This window comes from Mustela nivalis (assembly GCF_964662115.1).
Source record: "Mustela nivalis genome assembly, chromosome: 15".
NCBI lineage: Eukaryota > Metazoa > Chordata > Mammalia > Carnivora > Mustelidae > Mustela > Mustela nivalis.
In genome coordinates this window covers 19,581,407-19,597,977 of record NC_139034.1, presented here as the reverse complement: position 1 = coordinate 19,597,977, position 16,571 = coordinate 19,581,407, and the positions used below count along the sequence as shown (strand labels likewise).

General features: G+C 38.9%; 1 long non-coding RNA gene across 1 annotated transcript in view; it reads left to right on the top strand.

Annotated features, from left to right (window-relative positions):
- LOC309848597 overlaps nucleotides 1–15,439 on the top strand; it is a 244,896-nt gene extending 229,457 nt beyond the window's left edge. Inside the window, exons 4-5 of the long non-coding RNA XR_014303157.1 lie at nucleotides 6,905–7,015; nucleotides 15,238–15,439. This is a non-coding gene — a long non-coding RNA (uncharacterized lncRNA). The remainder of the gene's footprint in view (nucleotides 1–6,904; nucleotides 7,016–15,237) is intronic.
- The last annotated feature ends 1,132 nt before the right edge of the window (nucleotides 15,440–16,571 follow it).

The window sequence follows — 16,571 nt, the reverse complement described above, 5'->3', positions numbered from 1 at the left end:
TTGTTATTAATGTTACTACCCCAAATTAATCTATAGGCAGTGATTATAGCTGAAGATAAAATATAGCTGTTTCATTTCATAAATGAAAAACTTTGACTTCAAGTTACTAGGAATGAAAGATTTGGTCAAAATATGATCCTAAATAAATCACTCCAAAATTGATACTTGAGATACATATATTTATTATACTAATGAATATAATTAAAGAAAAGAAAGTTTAAATAGGTTTAGCCAACACACGTTACGTCTAGAGAAGGTACAAAAAGTTGTCCAGGAATAATACCCATCTATTCATACGAGTAGCTTAGTGACAGAGGAATGAAGTAGTTTAAGAACCCAATTTAGAAGAATAATCTATACATTTTTTGAAGTGACACAGAAATTAGTACTAGGTTCCACAAGAACAGGCCTCTGAAATGGTTCTGAGATCAGATTGATCTCAGATCAGATTTAAAGGCAATGATGTCCTCGTTTCCATTGGTAAAGAGAGGAAGCATTAAAAGTCCATGGCATATATGACAAAATAATTACTTTAATTTCCACCTGTTCCCTCTTGTAATCAAGTATCTGTGGAAAGAAGGTAAATCTTTGAGTGACCATGCATTTGTTGCCATAGAATATTTTATTATGAATAAAGAGTATAATAGGTTTGATTGGTTGCTTCTAAGTTCATTCACTGGTGAACTTGACTCTTTTTCTGAAGGAAAAAAAAAAGTTGACATTTTAATTCAAGATGCATCCTAGTCACCAGACATCTATGATTTCCCTAGAAGAAATCCTTATGTGCCATTGGATTAGAAATCTTACATGCCACTGATTTTTGAAAACCAGATCTAGAATCTAATGTGGTGGATGACTGAATTACAATGTATCTCTAGGTGGTGAGGGGCAATGGTGTGACAGGTGACCAGGGTGGAACTTTTTATATGTCATTCTCTTCCCTGCCAAAAGGAAAGATTGATAATTCTCAATCATGTAGCTAGTGGGACACAATTTGCAGGATTTGTATGTAATTTTTAGCCATGATGTTTGACAATAAGATTTTGAGACCATTTTGTCTTCAATAAGCCTTGAAAATATTTGCATCCATAAATTATTGAAAAGATAAATTCTGAGGTCAAGGGAAAAGGATGTGCCATCAATGGACCTTGGCAGTATGACAAACAGCTCAGTTTGCTGTGTTGAGGATATAACCAAGGCAGGATAGCCTTGGACACAAAATGTGAAAATGTAAGTGACAAACCAAGTGAATATAATAAATGGATTTTGATGATGAAGTTCAATCTAAGGCCCATATTGAACACATTTAATGGTTTTAGTGGTATAAAAAATGAGCAAGATAAGGGGTGGTGTGTTATTAATGGAAAAGATATAGGAAGTGTTGGAGCCTGACTGACCTTGTTTTGGACCTTTGTTCCAACATTTATTAGCTGTGTAATCTTTAACAAGGTACTTAGTTCATCCCCTATAAAAATGGTGATAAACTACCTTGCAGGGTTTTTAATGAAGATTAAATGAGGTAAAGTCTAAAGTTGCACATGGTAGGTGCCATAAACTTTTTTTCTCTTAAAACTTGCTTAATTTTCTTCCTAGGTATTATTTTGGGCAATTAAGGGAGAAATTTACACTTTTAGGCCAATAAACTATACCACTGCTTTTCAAAGCTTAACATGCATTTGATTTACCTGAGATCTTGTTAAAGTGTGGATTGTGCTCCAGGATAAGGTCTGAGATTCTGCCTCTCTAGCACACTCCCAGGCAGTGTCTACACTGCATTCCGTAGACCTCTGCTGAGTAGCGAAGATCCAGATCCTGGTAACTGCTTTTGTCACATAGTGGTAGTGTCTTTGCCTAAGAACCCATGCTACAGGAATGGGCTGACTTTAGTCAATTCAGATTTTAGAGTAGTCTGCTTGATCATTGTATAATATCCTGAGTTGGTGTGAAATGATGAGCACTTAACTGAATGAATCAGAAATCCACCCAAAATATAAACAAGTATTAATGTGTAAACATATGCCAACTCTCACTAGAAAAACAGAAATAAAGAGGGCAGCTGGGTGATTCAGTTGGTTAATTATCTGCCTTCTGATCAAATCATGATCTCAGGGTCCTGGGATCAAGGCCCAAGTGGGGCTCCCTGTTCAACGGGAGTGTGCTTTTCTCTCCCCTTTCCCCTCCCCCCAGCTTGTGCTCTCTCTTTCTCAAACAAATATATAAATAATCTTAATCGAAATGAAGAAACTTAAGTTTATGATATTCTCTGTCACTAAAATCTACTTTATCTGGTTTAAAAGTTTGCTTGTTTTTATAAAATAATCATGTATATGGGTGGAATTATTTTACGTTTTGTTTTACCTTTTGGTAGAGTAACCGATGTAATCAATGTCTTTAGAAAGTATAAAAGCTCAGTTTTAATTGAGACACTTTTTAGTAATTTTGAATTATAGCCTTTTTTTTCAGGCCCTGAGTTGCAGAACATTGGTTATACCAACTAATTTCATGGTTCATGATTGAACATAAGGCTGTAATTCAATTGTGGACATTTAAAAGACTCTTTAAACAGCAAGCACAGTGCAGATTCTTAATATTCAGCCCAAATTGAGGCATTATTTCTAATAGCGGCAGAAAGATTTGCAATCACCTAGTCATTAAGTTTTTTAAAATATTCCTCACACTGGAGAAGAAGACAATCCATTCAACGTAGTAAGAAAAAGATTATTGTGAATTGAATTTTAGAGGACAGAGATTACTGAGAGAAAACGACCTCCCTTGCTATGAAATAATCATTGAAAAAATGCTAGAGACACATGAATTCTATAAATATAAATGGAGTGATGAGTCCATGAATCCTTATGATTTTTTATTTATAATCTTTTGAGTTTCCATCTTATAACAAAATTTTAGCTCCATTTTATTCTAGAAAAAAATTTACAAAGTAAAAAAATGAGATTGGGAAAGATGGCTAAAAATCACTTCCCAAATGTATTCAGCAAAAGAAAAATATTAAACATTAAACCTTCTAGCTCTGGGCCTCCAGCTGTCTAACAAAACATACATGTCTCCTAAGCATAGTGTACGAACTATAGTCACATGGCTTTCCCTCGATCTATTTGACATCAAGCGTCTAGGTGGAAGCAAAAACACTCCATCAATCAGCTTTTTCTAAATAATAGATATAAAGCTTTTTGCAGGCAATAAACTTTGGAAAGCCAAAAAATTTTCAGTTCTTTTTTGGAGGTTGTAATGCCAAATTTTCAATTGCCTTAAAAAGTCCTAACTTTTTTTTTTTTTAAGATTTGTCTATTTATTTTAGAGTGTTTGAGAGAGAGGGAAAGAGAGCATGAGTGGAAGAAGGGGCAGAAGCAGAGGGAGAGGCAGATGCCTACTTGATCATGGAGCCTGACGCTGGGCTCGATCCTGAGATCCCGCCACCCTGTGATCACAACCCGACTGGAAACCACAAGTCAGTTGTCCAAATGACTGTGTCACCGAGGCACCCCTAAAAGTCCTAACTTTAAATAAGAAAGCAACGTGAAAGCTTTGGGGGCTACAAAGGAGGGCTTCAAATAGCCTACCGCAAGAAAAGTGTTTAGTTTTTGTAATTAAAATTTAGGCTAATAAAAATGAAACTTTAATCCTTTCATTAATAAAAGTTACAGGTTTACGTGACTCCAGTTTTTGAATTCCTAATGCAGTTTTTCATTCTATGTGCTGCCATACCATCAGTATAAGAACTAGGCAGTATTTGGTTCATTTAGTTCCTAGCCCCCATGTCATAGACAGAGTGGATTGCACATCCGAATATCTGATTCTAGTCCTAGCTTGACTACTTCCTGGTTATATGACCCTAGCTATGTCACTGTGTCTCTCAGGACCACAGCTTCCTTATACATGAGACAGTAATGCTGATGATAACAAAAGCCGTATAGCTAGTAAGTATTAAAGTAGTAAGTAAGAAATAAGTAGTGAAACTAGGATTAAACAGCTCTCTTAGACCCAAAGTCTGGACTCTTCACCATTGTGTTGTCCTCACTCAGGTAGGTGGACTCACTGATATTTGCAACTCTAAATCCTGTGAGACCCTAGAAGACCATCTCACACATTTACCCAAACTCCCGAACAAGATGGTTTTTCATCTAATTTTTAAAATTTCTAGGGATAACATTTAAAAAATGTATTAAGGAAGTCTTTGTAGAGTCACCATTATGGCAAAAATATTTCTTCGTGTTGTTCAAGGATACTCTTCTGACAGAATTCTAGCACATCCCTTCAAATATGCTTCCTTATAATTGTGATCATGTGTGATATATGTGAAAATAGGCTAGCTCATATCCTATCTTTCCTAGAATAGAAATTCTTAGCGTTCTCCTGTCCTATCTCCACAGTCCATCTTGTCTCATACCTGGTTTGCTTCCCCTGTTATTCCCCACAGTTACCCTGCATTCCTCTTAATCTGTTTGGTCAAAATATATACATTCACTTTTTCAACTCACATTTAAGAGCAATGTCTTAGATGCTGGGAATATCACAAGGAACAGTTTCCCCAGAAATTTATAGTCTATTTTATCAAGACAGACAAGTATCTGATGGTTTTAATAGTAAACATTATGATTTTCTGTGAGAAGTGCTATTCAAATATAAAAATGAAGTAGCTCATTCACTGGAGAGTAGAGGAGAGTTCACTAGAGGAGGGGACACTTGTGATGAAAGAAAAAGTGGAAGAAGGGGACTCAGAATAGCAGTGACATCCTTTGTAAGCAAGAGAGGCCTGGAAGAGCAGTGTGGTTGGGAAATCCCGTGTTGGGAATGATTGCCTTGAAGAGTGTGGGTCAGGAACGGCAAGAAATGAAGCTGGAGAGGTCATAAAGGGCCTTCGTATTTAAAAAGGGAATTTAGAGTTAGCTTCCTAAACTTTGGAGAACAAGTGAAAGATTTGAAGTAGGGGAATGACATCATTGGATAGCTGATTTTTTCCAGAAATCTTGAGAAAGTACTAAGAAATATCCAAGATGGTATACAGATGAGATTTCCTTTTCAAAATACATTAGTAACCATAACCAAAGCCAATTCTTGACATCAGCAGGGAAATTTGATTCCGAATATACTCTGCTAGTGGAAATGATTATTTCTCAGAATTAATCACTTTCCCCTAGCTTTACTGAGATATAATTGACAACAACATTGTGGAGGATTAAAATGAACAATGCAATGATTTGATACACCCATATTATTGCACAATGATCACCATGACGAGGCTAGTTAACATCCATCACCTCACACAGTTATCATGTATGTGCGGTCAGAAATTTAAAGATTCGTTCTCACAGCAACTTTCAAGTATATAATAGTACCAGAATTTTTGTGCAGAAGTGGAGGGTTGGACCAAATTAGTGGAGAGACCATACAATTTTTCAACTATTTTTTGAAAGTGAAATGGAACATTATTAATAATTATGCCAGGACATGGGCATAAACGTGACTGTCCTATGCAAGCTGTGGCATATGCTATGCTTATCACAGGCCTCTATAAGAATGTGGAAAAAAGCCCCAGCTTCTCTCTTCAGAAAAACACATACATGCAGCCTGCATTTCACATACGATTGGAGTGATCCATTAGCTCAGTTCCCAGTTACTCTATGGAAGTTTGGGGATCTACGGACAGAAGTCTTGGACAAAATTTCCCCAAGTTTCTTCTTCATTGAAATTTTATAATTCCATAGGTGTGGTATGCTGATAATCACGAACCATTAGTGTGCTTCTGGGCCATTCCTGCTCTTAAGTGCTCAAGCTGGGGCTGCAGATCAGAACCCGGTGTCTCTTTACACTTGAGGGATTTTACTGCTTTCTATTTAAGGTGCAGCCTCTTTCCACAGCCACCCATGAGAAAAAGAGAGCTTTGAATAGCCACTGCAGGAGTCTTTCTTCCAGTCACACAGCAGCTAAGAGCAGAGGTCTGTGGCTTTCAGCAACCTTGCCTACTTACAGAAGGAAGCTGGCTGAGGACTCCATGGAATGTTTTAACAAGTGTTCCCCAACTCCTCCATTCTCAATTGCCCTCCACCCCAGACCATAGACCATGCAGCAGGGTAACTCACAGACAAGGTACCTGTGAATGGCTGTGTGCACACGCGTGACGTGGAATGTGGTGCTCAGTCACAATACTGATTGAAATGCGAATGCAAATGTCTATTTTTCAATTGCATATAAAATCATGAGCTTGATTTTCCATTTGAATAGAATAGGTAAGAAATACTGGCAGTTTGAGAGGTATTTAGGAAATGGAAATCAGGATGACAAAGGAAGGAGTAACTTTAAATTCATAAAGAGAAAAAAAAAATAGAAAGGAGAATATACCTGAAAAAAATCCGATAAATAACATGGAATAGAGATGGTTATGATTTGAAAAGGTTTGAGCCCACTTTTCTATTACCAAGGCAACCACCACATTATGCAATTGCAAAACAACAAAGAAAAGGCAACAATAATCGGAACACCGAAACTCCAAATGAGAGGGACAATTTGGGTACAGATGTGAATTTAATAAAGGAGAAGATGGAAAGCTGCTTTGTTCAAGCTCACTTTTGCTGGGAAGCAAAAGAAAACGTATTTGGAAAAATTAACACTCTCTTCTACATTTTCAGAAAATATCAGAGAAAATACATACATGCCATTCAAACTGTATGTTAAATCCTTCTGAATTGATAGGCGGTTTTGTTGGTGCTTTCTCTCAAACATGTGGGTGTCTCATACACAGTGATATTTCATATTTATTTAAAACTCTCAGTGTGATAAGCATTGTATTAGGATACTTCTTTTCTCCAGAAGTTTAAATTAATTTACAGAAGCAGACAGATTGAACAATTTTACATATCTTTTTTTTCTTTTTTTTTTGTATTTGTAGGAGACACTTAATCAAAGAGGTTGGTGTCAGCATTCAAGATAAATTATGCATGAGAATGTTGACTGGGAAATTTCTTAAGGAATATGACAAAAAGCTAATGGAATGTTAAAGGTAATGGTCATTACTGAAAGCTAAATAGGAACCAAGTATGTATATTTACATAAAATTTTCATCAGGCTATGTAGACAGCACAGCCTTTTTTTCCAGTTATTTTCCAAAGAGCTCTTGTTTTTTGTTTTTTTTTTCTTTCTTTCTACCCATTCTAAACTTGATCCTCAACTTCTGTGTGTGTGTGTGCATGCATATACAACACACATACACATATAGTAGTACTGGAAGAGATGATAGAGGGTCAACTATTACCTTGAAAGATTTCAGTCTCCCTGGGCCATTTTGAAGAACAATTCTGTAATTTTGTATAATTGGATCAGTAACAGGGACCGCCTGGTGTCTTTTATCCTTTTAGTGGTAGCTTTAGTAATGTGTTAGTCCAAATATGTTGTCTTTGTCCATCTGGGATGCTGTAACAGAAATACCGTAGACTGTGTGGCTTGCAAACAACAGAAATTTATTTTGCACAGTTCTGGAGACTGGAAGTCCAAGGTCTGGGTGCAGTGTGGTCGAGCTCTGGTGAGACCCCTTCCAGACTCACAGACTGTTGACATCTCCTCTCCCCGTGTCCTCACTTGGCAGAGTGCAAAGAGGAAGCAGGCTCTCATGACTCTTTTAAGGTGAACTCATCTAATCCTAATTATGTCCCAAAGTTATACCTCTTAATACCATCCCACTGGGGTTAGGGTTTCAACCTAAGAATTTTTTTTTTTTTTTGGAGGGGGAAGATACAAACACACAGTCTCTAACCCATGTTTTGTGTAGCATCCTTACTTCCATGTCAAAGCGTTCTTAGCATCTGACTGCATTGAGGAAAACATAAGGACAAGGCCCATGATCCCAAGTGATAAGACTCTTGTAGTAGGAGTATATGGAAACCAAGGCAAGACACAGAGGATAAAGATATTTTTCTGAGGAGAACTGCTGCCTCTATGGCTGGAGTAAGATCCAGCTGAGGTGGCAGACAGCTGCCATAAAATAATTGTCAGTGCCGCCCAGCACCTGCTTCCTCTAGTTCTGTTTGTGCTACATGAGGACACCCTTGGTTCCTGACCCAGTTTCTTTCTGAAACTTTGAGAAACTGCCTGTCCTGGCAGTCACCTTGTCACGAGGACCATTGCGTTCAAAGCACCCCCTTGATTCCCTGGACCCACTCTTGTTTCTTAAAAGTCAGCACAGAAACTCTCTGATCCTGACATTGGACAATCCCCCTTTTTTTTTTTTTTAAATGTCTGTGGTCCCCTTGCAGCCAACCAAAGACCATCACATGTGCCTGAAGACCAACTAGAAAATCTCCCCACTTCCAAAAATCCCACCTTAATAGAATGCTTCCCAATTGAACATGCTCTCAGTATTTGCTATTTTCACTTGATAAAGCCTACTCTCCTTCAGACGCTCTTTTACCCTTACTGAGACAAAACAATGAGGACAGAGCTGGTTCCTTTGCTGCAAACTTGTGAATAAACAGCCTTTGTTCATTGTGTCTTGGACTTCATTTGATTTTTGACAGCATCAGTTCTGTTCTTGTCATTATGTCTGTTTTCATTTGAATGGCTCTCCTGTGCCTCACCTGGGGCTCATATGCTGTCACTGTCCTGCTTCTCTGGGACTTCCGGGTATGAGAGCCCTCATGGCTTGGGATCACAATACTGAGTGCAGCCAAGAGGAATCAGGGCCCATATTAGGAGCCTGTAACGGTGGTGGGGAGTGTGGAGAGTGTGGAGGGCTGCTTCTCCAATACCCTCATTGCTATTTTCATGATGATTCATTCCTATGCAAGAAAGGTTGTATTTTCTATTTGTATCTCTTCCAGGCCTGGTTTTCTGGTCTCCTCAGTCCTGTGGAGTGTTTTGATTAAATCTCCTTTCTCCCCATATTATCCGAGTTGGGTTGTTTTGCTTGCCAAAAACCGCCTGATAGATAGTCTCTTTGAAACGAGAAGGAACCCAACATCCACTTCTCTTGGCCTTACCGGGCCTGCTCCTTCCTGAAAGTGCTGACCTCATTCCCAAGGGGATAGATAAGCATCCATTCATATGATGGGATTTCAAGGAGGGTTGACACAGAGCACTGAGAAGGGTAGATCACAGCATAGAAGGGGCATCCAAGGGCTTCGGAGAGTTCCCTGAAGTCCTGTCCTGCTTCCAAGAAATGCAATCATGGGAGCAGAATGATGTGGAGGAGTCTGAAAGCTCAGAATTGCATTAAGTGACTTTCCCATATGTGAGTTATTTGTCTATTGGAAATAAATCTATCTGAATATTGTATTGATCTTTTTTGCCAGGTTGGCAAAAATCCCAGGGAGAGAATTTACCACTGAGGAAGGTTGTGGGTCATTGCCTTCATAATGGTATCCAATTTTAGAACCTCCTTTGGAAGTTTGAAAATGTTCAGATAGGACTACTGTTTTCGGGATCACCACAGCAGTGATATTCTATTTTGGCTTGGAGAATCAGAACTGTGGTTAATTAATGCCTTTCCTTCAGGCTGAGAACACAAATGTTATAATACCTGAGGCTGTATTCAACTCCAGATTAGCATATATTATACCCAGGGATAACTGAAATTGCTCAGAAAATGTGTGGTGACAGATTCAAACCAAATCCTGTTTATGAGTGCTTTGCTATCAGTGAATTATTCAGGATGTAGAAAGAAAAGCAACCAAAGATAAATGACCCCAATTTTATTATTCTGCATTTATTATCAGGATATCTTAATTACTTCTCTTGAAGTATGTGTTTTTGATAACAATTGATTAAATATTCAGTTTTTCTTTTGGTTTGTTTTTGGAGAGGATCTTGACTTAAGGAGAGAAGTTGGAGGAAATCATGCTGGAAAACTTATTTTATTAGTGAAATTATATGTCTGGTCTCCAAAGATTCACTTGGAGGATTAGCGAGAAGAGGAATTTCCATTACATTTTTAGCTTGTTTGGATTTTGTTATGAGCCTATTGGAAGACATGTTCTCTAAACTGGTGCCTTTACTTTCTGATAATAAAATATCTGACCTGTGATGTCACCTTTTTGATCAAATCTTGTAAAAACCACTGAGTGAGAGATCTGGAAAACAGGAAGGGTCAGACATTTTTGGGAAATGACAGTGGTATCCTTCAGCACTATTTATTTCCAATAAAGATTTTTAAATACTTTATTGAGGCAGTGCTATGCATTAAGCAGAACAGGAATTAAGCATGATATATCATCAATTTTGCATGAAACCATAGATGACACAGACTTTAAATTAATGCATTTATGGAGGGTGGGGCTAGAGAATATTCATCACTGTATATCAGGCACCTGGATATCGCATACTCTCTGACCTGTGTGGGTACCCAGCAAATACTTGAATAACTGAACAAGGCAATGATCTTTGAGGATCTGTAGCCTACATGGGTTTTTCACCCTGTTTTATAGCCTTTTTTTCTTTCTGTTTCTTTTTAATAGTTCATTAAGCAAAAGTGGTTTGAGGGAACACACTGTATCAGGAACCTCATAGGTAGCACTGAATCAAGCAAGAGTCTCTGCCTTGTGCCATCTCACACAAGAACGGCCACTTGGAATGGGACATCTTTCTCAATCTTACCAGTTGTCTTAGAGCATTCTGGTCTGTCATTGATCAGTTTCCACTTGAGATGTTTGAAGGTGTTGGAAAGACGATAGCTATGGTTGGTGGTGGTGGGGTGGGGGGCAGCAGTAGGAAGGGTCCCGATTGCTTGGGTGTCAGCTAAACAGGGAGCTGATACACTTGAATGTGAACCTTTTGAAACAGAAGTACCAAGATATGTGGTGCCTGGGTGGCTCAGTCGGTTAAGCATCTACCTTTGGCTCAGATCATGATCCCAGGGTCCTGGGATTGAGGCCTATGTCCAGCTCCCTGCTCAGTGGGGAGTCTGCTTCTTCCTCTCCTGCTTCCCCTGCTTGTGATCTCTCTTTAGGTCAAATAAATAGATAAATAAATAAATCTTTAAAAAAAAAATACCAAGATAAAGAATACAATGAGATGAGAAAAGAAAGTTGCTGTGAACCAAGTTGGACTAATTAACCAAGAAGGGGAGATGCTAGTTGATCCCAAAGCCTTGATGAGCAGTCGATCTTTCCTTTTGTGAAGCCAGTGCATATTTCTTTAATTAAAATCTCTTGAAAAGAGTGTGCAACCTCTTTTTATAAAGACTTTATTAATCAATAATGTGGCATGTTACTAAGGACCTTTGTTAAATTCATTTATTTTAATTAACTAATAGAGCTCAAGCAGAGCAGAGAGCAAAATCAGGTTTTTTTTCTTAAAAAAAATGACATCTGTTATTATTGCTTATGTTGAACAGAATTCTTCCAATATAACTGTGATCATCTGAAAACTGTCTCTCAAGCATAACTTATGGATTTGAAGTGAATGCATAATTATTTACTTAATGAAATAATTTAGGATTGGCATATCCTTTTATTAATCTTTCTTGGGTTCTCTCTCTTGTTTACAAGAAGGCATATTTTCTTTTGGTTCCTTCTGATTTGTTTTCCCTATTTTTTCTTGGTTTTCAGTCTGAGGTTTACTAGTCTGAAACCCATGCTCATTATTTACCCTCCCTGTGCTCCATCCTCCGACCTCGCTATTTCCTTACTTCCTTAGTCCTTAAAAGAGCTATAATCTTCTACTCTGGGCTCAAAAGTCCTTTGGAAATCTTTTTTTTTTTAATTCCTTATATCCAATCAGATTTCAAGAACTTCATATTATACATTCAGATTATTTTCACCTCTGTTATTTTCCATCTACCTTCCCTGCATCCTGCAATGCCATTTTCCCTTCTCTGAACTATTACAGGATGCTGACCTGGTCCTCCTGTTTCTAAGTTTCCCTCTTAGTTTCATTTTACATATTAAAATTGGATTAATCCTGATAAAGCAAAACTGTGATCATGTAGCTTCCCACTCTCAAATTTTCCATGATACTTTACTCATATTGAAACCAATAAAAATTCCTTATGTTTGCACACTGGTTTCCATATTCTGGTCTTACCTCTGTTAGCTTTATTTCTTACTGTCTTCTGAAACACATCCTGAGTTCCACCAAACTGGATTTCTTTTGTCTATAGAACTGCACTGTCCAATGCAGTATCCACTAGCCACTAGCAATGAGAGAGCAAATATACAGATAATGGATGGACCATTTATTAAAGTAGAACTCAAGCCCCACAATCTGCAACAAAAGCCTAGAAAGCCAACCCATGATCTACAGTCACCAACACAAGAAGCTAGCCTGCTATCTATAAGTGAAACTTCTAGGAAGTCAGACCACTATCACTGGCAACACTACAGGAAGTCAGACAATAAGGCCTGTAATAATCCCTGCAAATGGTTAGGACTTGACTCATAGCTGACAGCTTCTCTGAGTTTTGCCCCCACTTCTAACTTAGGACCAATCACAGAAAGCCAAAGATGTATCACTAACCAATCACAAAGGATGCCACACTTGTAATTAGTTTTCCTACAGCTTCACTGTGCCAATAGCCTCCAATCAGGACATACTGGGAGCCTTCCCTTTCTTTGATTATAAAGTTTCCTCTGCCTGCCTTTGAATCTCTGCCAGAACAATTGATAGTGGCTGACTTCCTTGTTAGAGCAGACGCTGAGTAAATAGCCTTGGACTGTTTTCATTTGATGGACTTTGCTTATTCCCACACTGGCTACTTAACCCACTGAGCCACCCAGGCGCCCCTCCCACACTGGCTACTTAAACTTCAAATAATTAAAATTATATAAAATTAGAAGTTCAGTCCTTCAGTTGCACGAGCCAAGTTTCAAGCACTCAGTGGCCTCATGTAGCTAATGGCTACCATACTGGACAGTACAGATATGGAGCTTTTCCATCATCCCAGAAAGTTTTACTGGACAACTCTACACATGCCTTGGGTTTTCCCACTGCATCCTACTCCTTCTGCTCTGTTTGCCTTCTCCTCACATTATCACCTGTTAGACTCCTACCCAACCTTCATGACCTTGCTTGCTACTTCCTTCAGGAGGCCTTCACTGATTCCTCTATTTAGATACTATCCCTCATTTCTTAGATTATACTTTTCTTATGGTACTTCTCATAGTCTCTCTTCTACGTCCATCTTGCTGTGTTGTAGACTCTTTGATCTTGTCCTTCCTACAGAGTAACCCCCTCTCCCTCCCTTCCTCCCTCCTTTTCTTTCTTCCTTCCTCCCTTCCTTCCTTCTTTTCTTCTTTCTTTCTTTTTTTCAATTTAAATGTGTCTTGGAGGGAGAAAAAAAGGATCAGATTGAATTACTTGCTTTAAGAAGCCATGGAATGACAGATGGAATTGGATTTTATGTTTTTCATCTGGGACATAGAATGCAGACAGAGTGTTGCACATGGCTTTGTTCTTTTCTTCCTGACTCTGCATCTGTTATCCTCTAGACAGCTTTAACACTAGGAGGATGTTTATAAAGTTAGTTGGGGATCAGCTCAGCATCTCCTATTGCTATTTCTCAAAAGTAATATAGGCCTGGGCACCTGGGTGGCTCAGTGGGTTAAAGCCTTTGCCTTCAGCTCAGGTCATGATCCCAGGATTCTGGGATCGAGCCCCACATCAGGCTCTCTGCTCAGCTGGGAGCCTGCTTCCCTCTCTCTCTCTGCCTGCTTCTCTGTCTGCTTGTGATCTCTGTCTGTCAAATAAAAAAATAATAATAATTTTTTAAAAAAAGTAGTATAGGCCTTCAGAATTCTTTCCTAGAGCAGTGACTGGAGGAGAAACAAGTCTAAGATTCCCCCAAACAGCTTAAGAATGGCGAGCTTTTACTAGTGTCTTCAACGTACCAGGCAGATTCACTCCTCTGTGCCTTGCTCATATTTTCCCCTTGCCTGAAATAGGACCTCAAGCTTTTCTACCCTTATACCACCTCTGTTCCTGGTGAACTTCCTTCAAATGTCAAGTTAAATATCACATTGTTTATGAAGACGTTCTTGATCTCACCAAGGAGAGTCACTCTTTTCTCAGGCTGTTTATCAATATCTGATTGTACATCAGATTGTACATCTCTATTCTTAGTGTAGTGGAAAACATAAGCACTAACTCTTAAAGTAATGTTAGAAGGAAAAATGCACACTGCCAATAGAAGGAAATTAGCCCACTGTATTTCTTTTTTGGGGGGTTATTGTTACTGTTATGTATGGATACTTTAAGACAAGGAAACTTTACTGATTCCCTACCTTTACTGCCTACCTACGTCCAAAGGTCACAGGCTCATCATTTCCTAGAGTGGAGCTAGCAAACCATTTTTTCACTTGTATAGCAGCAGAAATTATGCCTGGGAGAAAGAATTTGCTATTTATTGGGTGCCTAAGATTGTGAAATCTGCCAGAAACAGAAATTGATCAGAGTCCTGGAACTTACTTATTTGTCAGGATGTATGGGATACCCTGGGGAAGGGGATCAGACTATAACTCTAGGTCCCTAGTTAGGGATGCAACTTTAAGGGTGAAAACAGCAGGAAGAAACAGAGTTGGAAAAGAATATGAACCATCCATGCAGTACATCTCTGAATGGACTAGGAGAGGAGCCACTTCCTTTTGGGAGTTCAAGAGAGTGAGGTGGCCAGTGGTATAGTAATTGATCCCATTCATCACCATTACTCCTCTACTGTGTCAGGTTTTGGAAATATTTCCTGAACCCTTTAACAAAGAGAACTACCTAAACCTTTATTATTGTTTAGTCTTAAATTGGGGCAAGAAAGCATCGAGAAAGGGTAGGTGTGCCCTGCTCTGATAGTCACCAAATATTGGCCCATACTCTCACTGTTGGCAACTGGGTGCCAAGATGGGAACGCCCAACCAGAGAAATGACAAGAATGCTTTTCTTTACAATACCAACCTTAGAGGGTGCTGGTAAGAGGGGAGTCTATTTCTCTTAGAATAATTATTACAGAGTTACAATAATTATTCGTTCATTTATTTAACAATACTTGGAATAGATTTTGGAAAATGTGTTGGCTTGAGCTAACTGAGTAACTTGAGAACAGATGTTGTATCTGATCTCTCTTTGCATCTTGAATGCACCCCCCATGTCTGATATGTGGCGGGTGCTTTAAAAAAACGTTACAGAGTGAGTTACTGAACCTGTTGATTTATGAGGCTCAATTACTGGGCTAGAAATGAATGCACTAGCTATTCTGTTGGGGGATAATTTGAGAATTACCTTTTCAAACTTATGGACTTTCTTTTTTAGGCTGGAGGAAGGAATATGGATTTAACTTGAACAGCTGTGGTCAGAATCCTCTTGCGAAGACAAATTATAGAATTAGGAGATCTCAGAGCTAAGAGAATCTTAAAACCCACTTATTTCCATTCTTTTACTCTGTGGATGAAGATACCAAGATTCAAATAATTTCCACACAGCTTCTATAATGCGAAAATATTCTTTTAGTCTTGCCAACTGCCAGGTTAATTTAAAGGTTTGGGCTTTGTAGTTCAAGTTCCCGTTTAATTTCTCGAAGTTCATGAACCCTTCCCACTTGGATACAGGTCTGGGGGTGGTGCTCATTGTTTCCCATCCTTTCATCCTGCTTCTTTCAACCCACTTACTGAGAACTCAGCCTACTCCCACCTTTGCCTCCTCCTCTCCTGTGGACTCTGGAAGAAACCTCCATTCAGCCCAAAGACTCCTTTTAGCTTTTCCATCCACCCTTTACCATCCCCTAGCTCTGAACTTTCCCCAACACACTGAGGACTTTGTGGTGGACAGTGCCATTTAATCATGAAAACACATAGCTCCCCCTGCCATATCTGAACATTTTCTTTCATAATAGGAACAGTTAGAGAAAGGAGGGCTTTTTTTTTTTTTTAAGATTTTTATTTATTTGAGAGAGAGAGAGAGAGAGTACAAAAGGAGGAAGGAGCAGAGGGAGAAGGAGGAGCAGACTCCCCTCTAATCGGGGATCCCAACACAGGGCTTGATCCCAGGACCCCAGGATCATGACCTGAGCTGAAGGCAGTCAGGCACTGCTGGATAAAGGAGTTTTTTCATACCGTGGCAGTGTTTTACACTTGTCCATTTTTTCAGATCAATCAGCGTTGCTATGGGTTGTTCAAGGAGCAAGTATAAGAAACTAACCTGCATTAGTTCATGGAGTGAAATATGTTAAGAGTTGAAACAGATCAGAGGAGACGCTGCTGTGCTTTCTTGTGTAATCCTTCTGAGGTCGAAGTCAGAACTATGACTTTTCCTGTTACGTTGGTTGGGGGCGGGAGGATGCAGTTATCTTGTGCCTGGGCTCACACAAATGAGCAGGGTGAATTGACAGCTCTCTTTTCTGCTTTAAGTTGCTGAAAATCCAGCTACTAGTGACTTAAACAAATTGGGGTTTATTTTTCTCTTATAATAGGAAATCTTGCTGATGAGTAAGGTCAGTTCCATGACTTGGTGATGTTGGAGGTCTGTCAGGAAAACTTTTCTTCTACCAACCAGGGTCCGAGTGAATCAAGTTTAATTTTAATCGACAGGAGAAAATTGTATTACACATGCATGCAGCAGCATTCCAGAAAGACTAGTGCTCCAAGTCG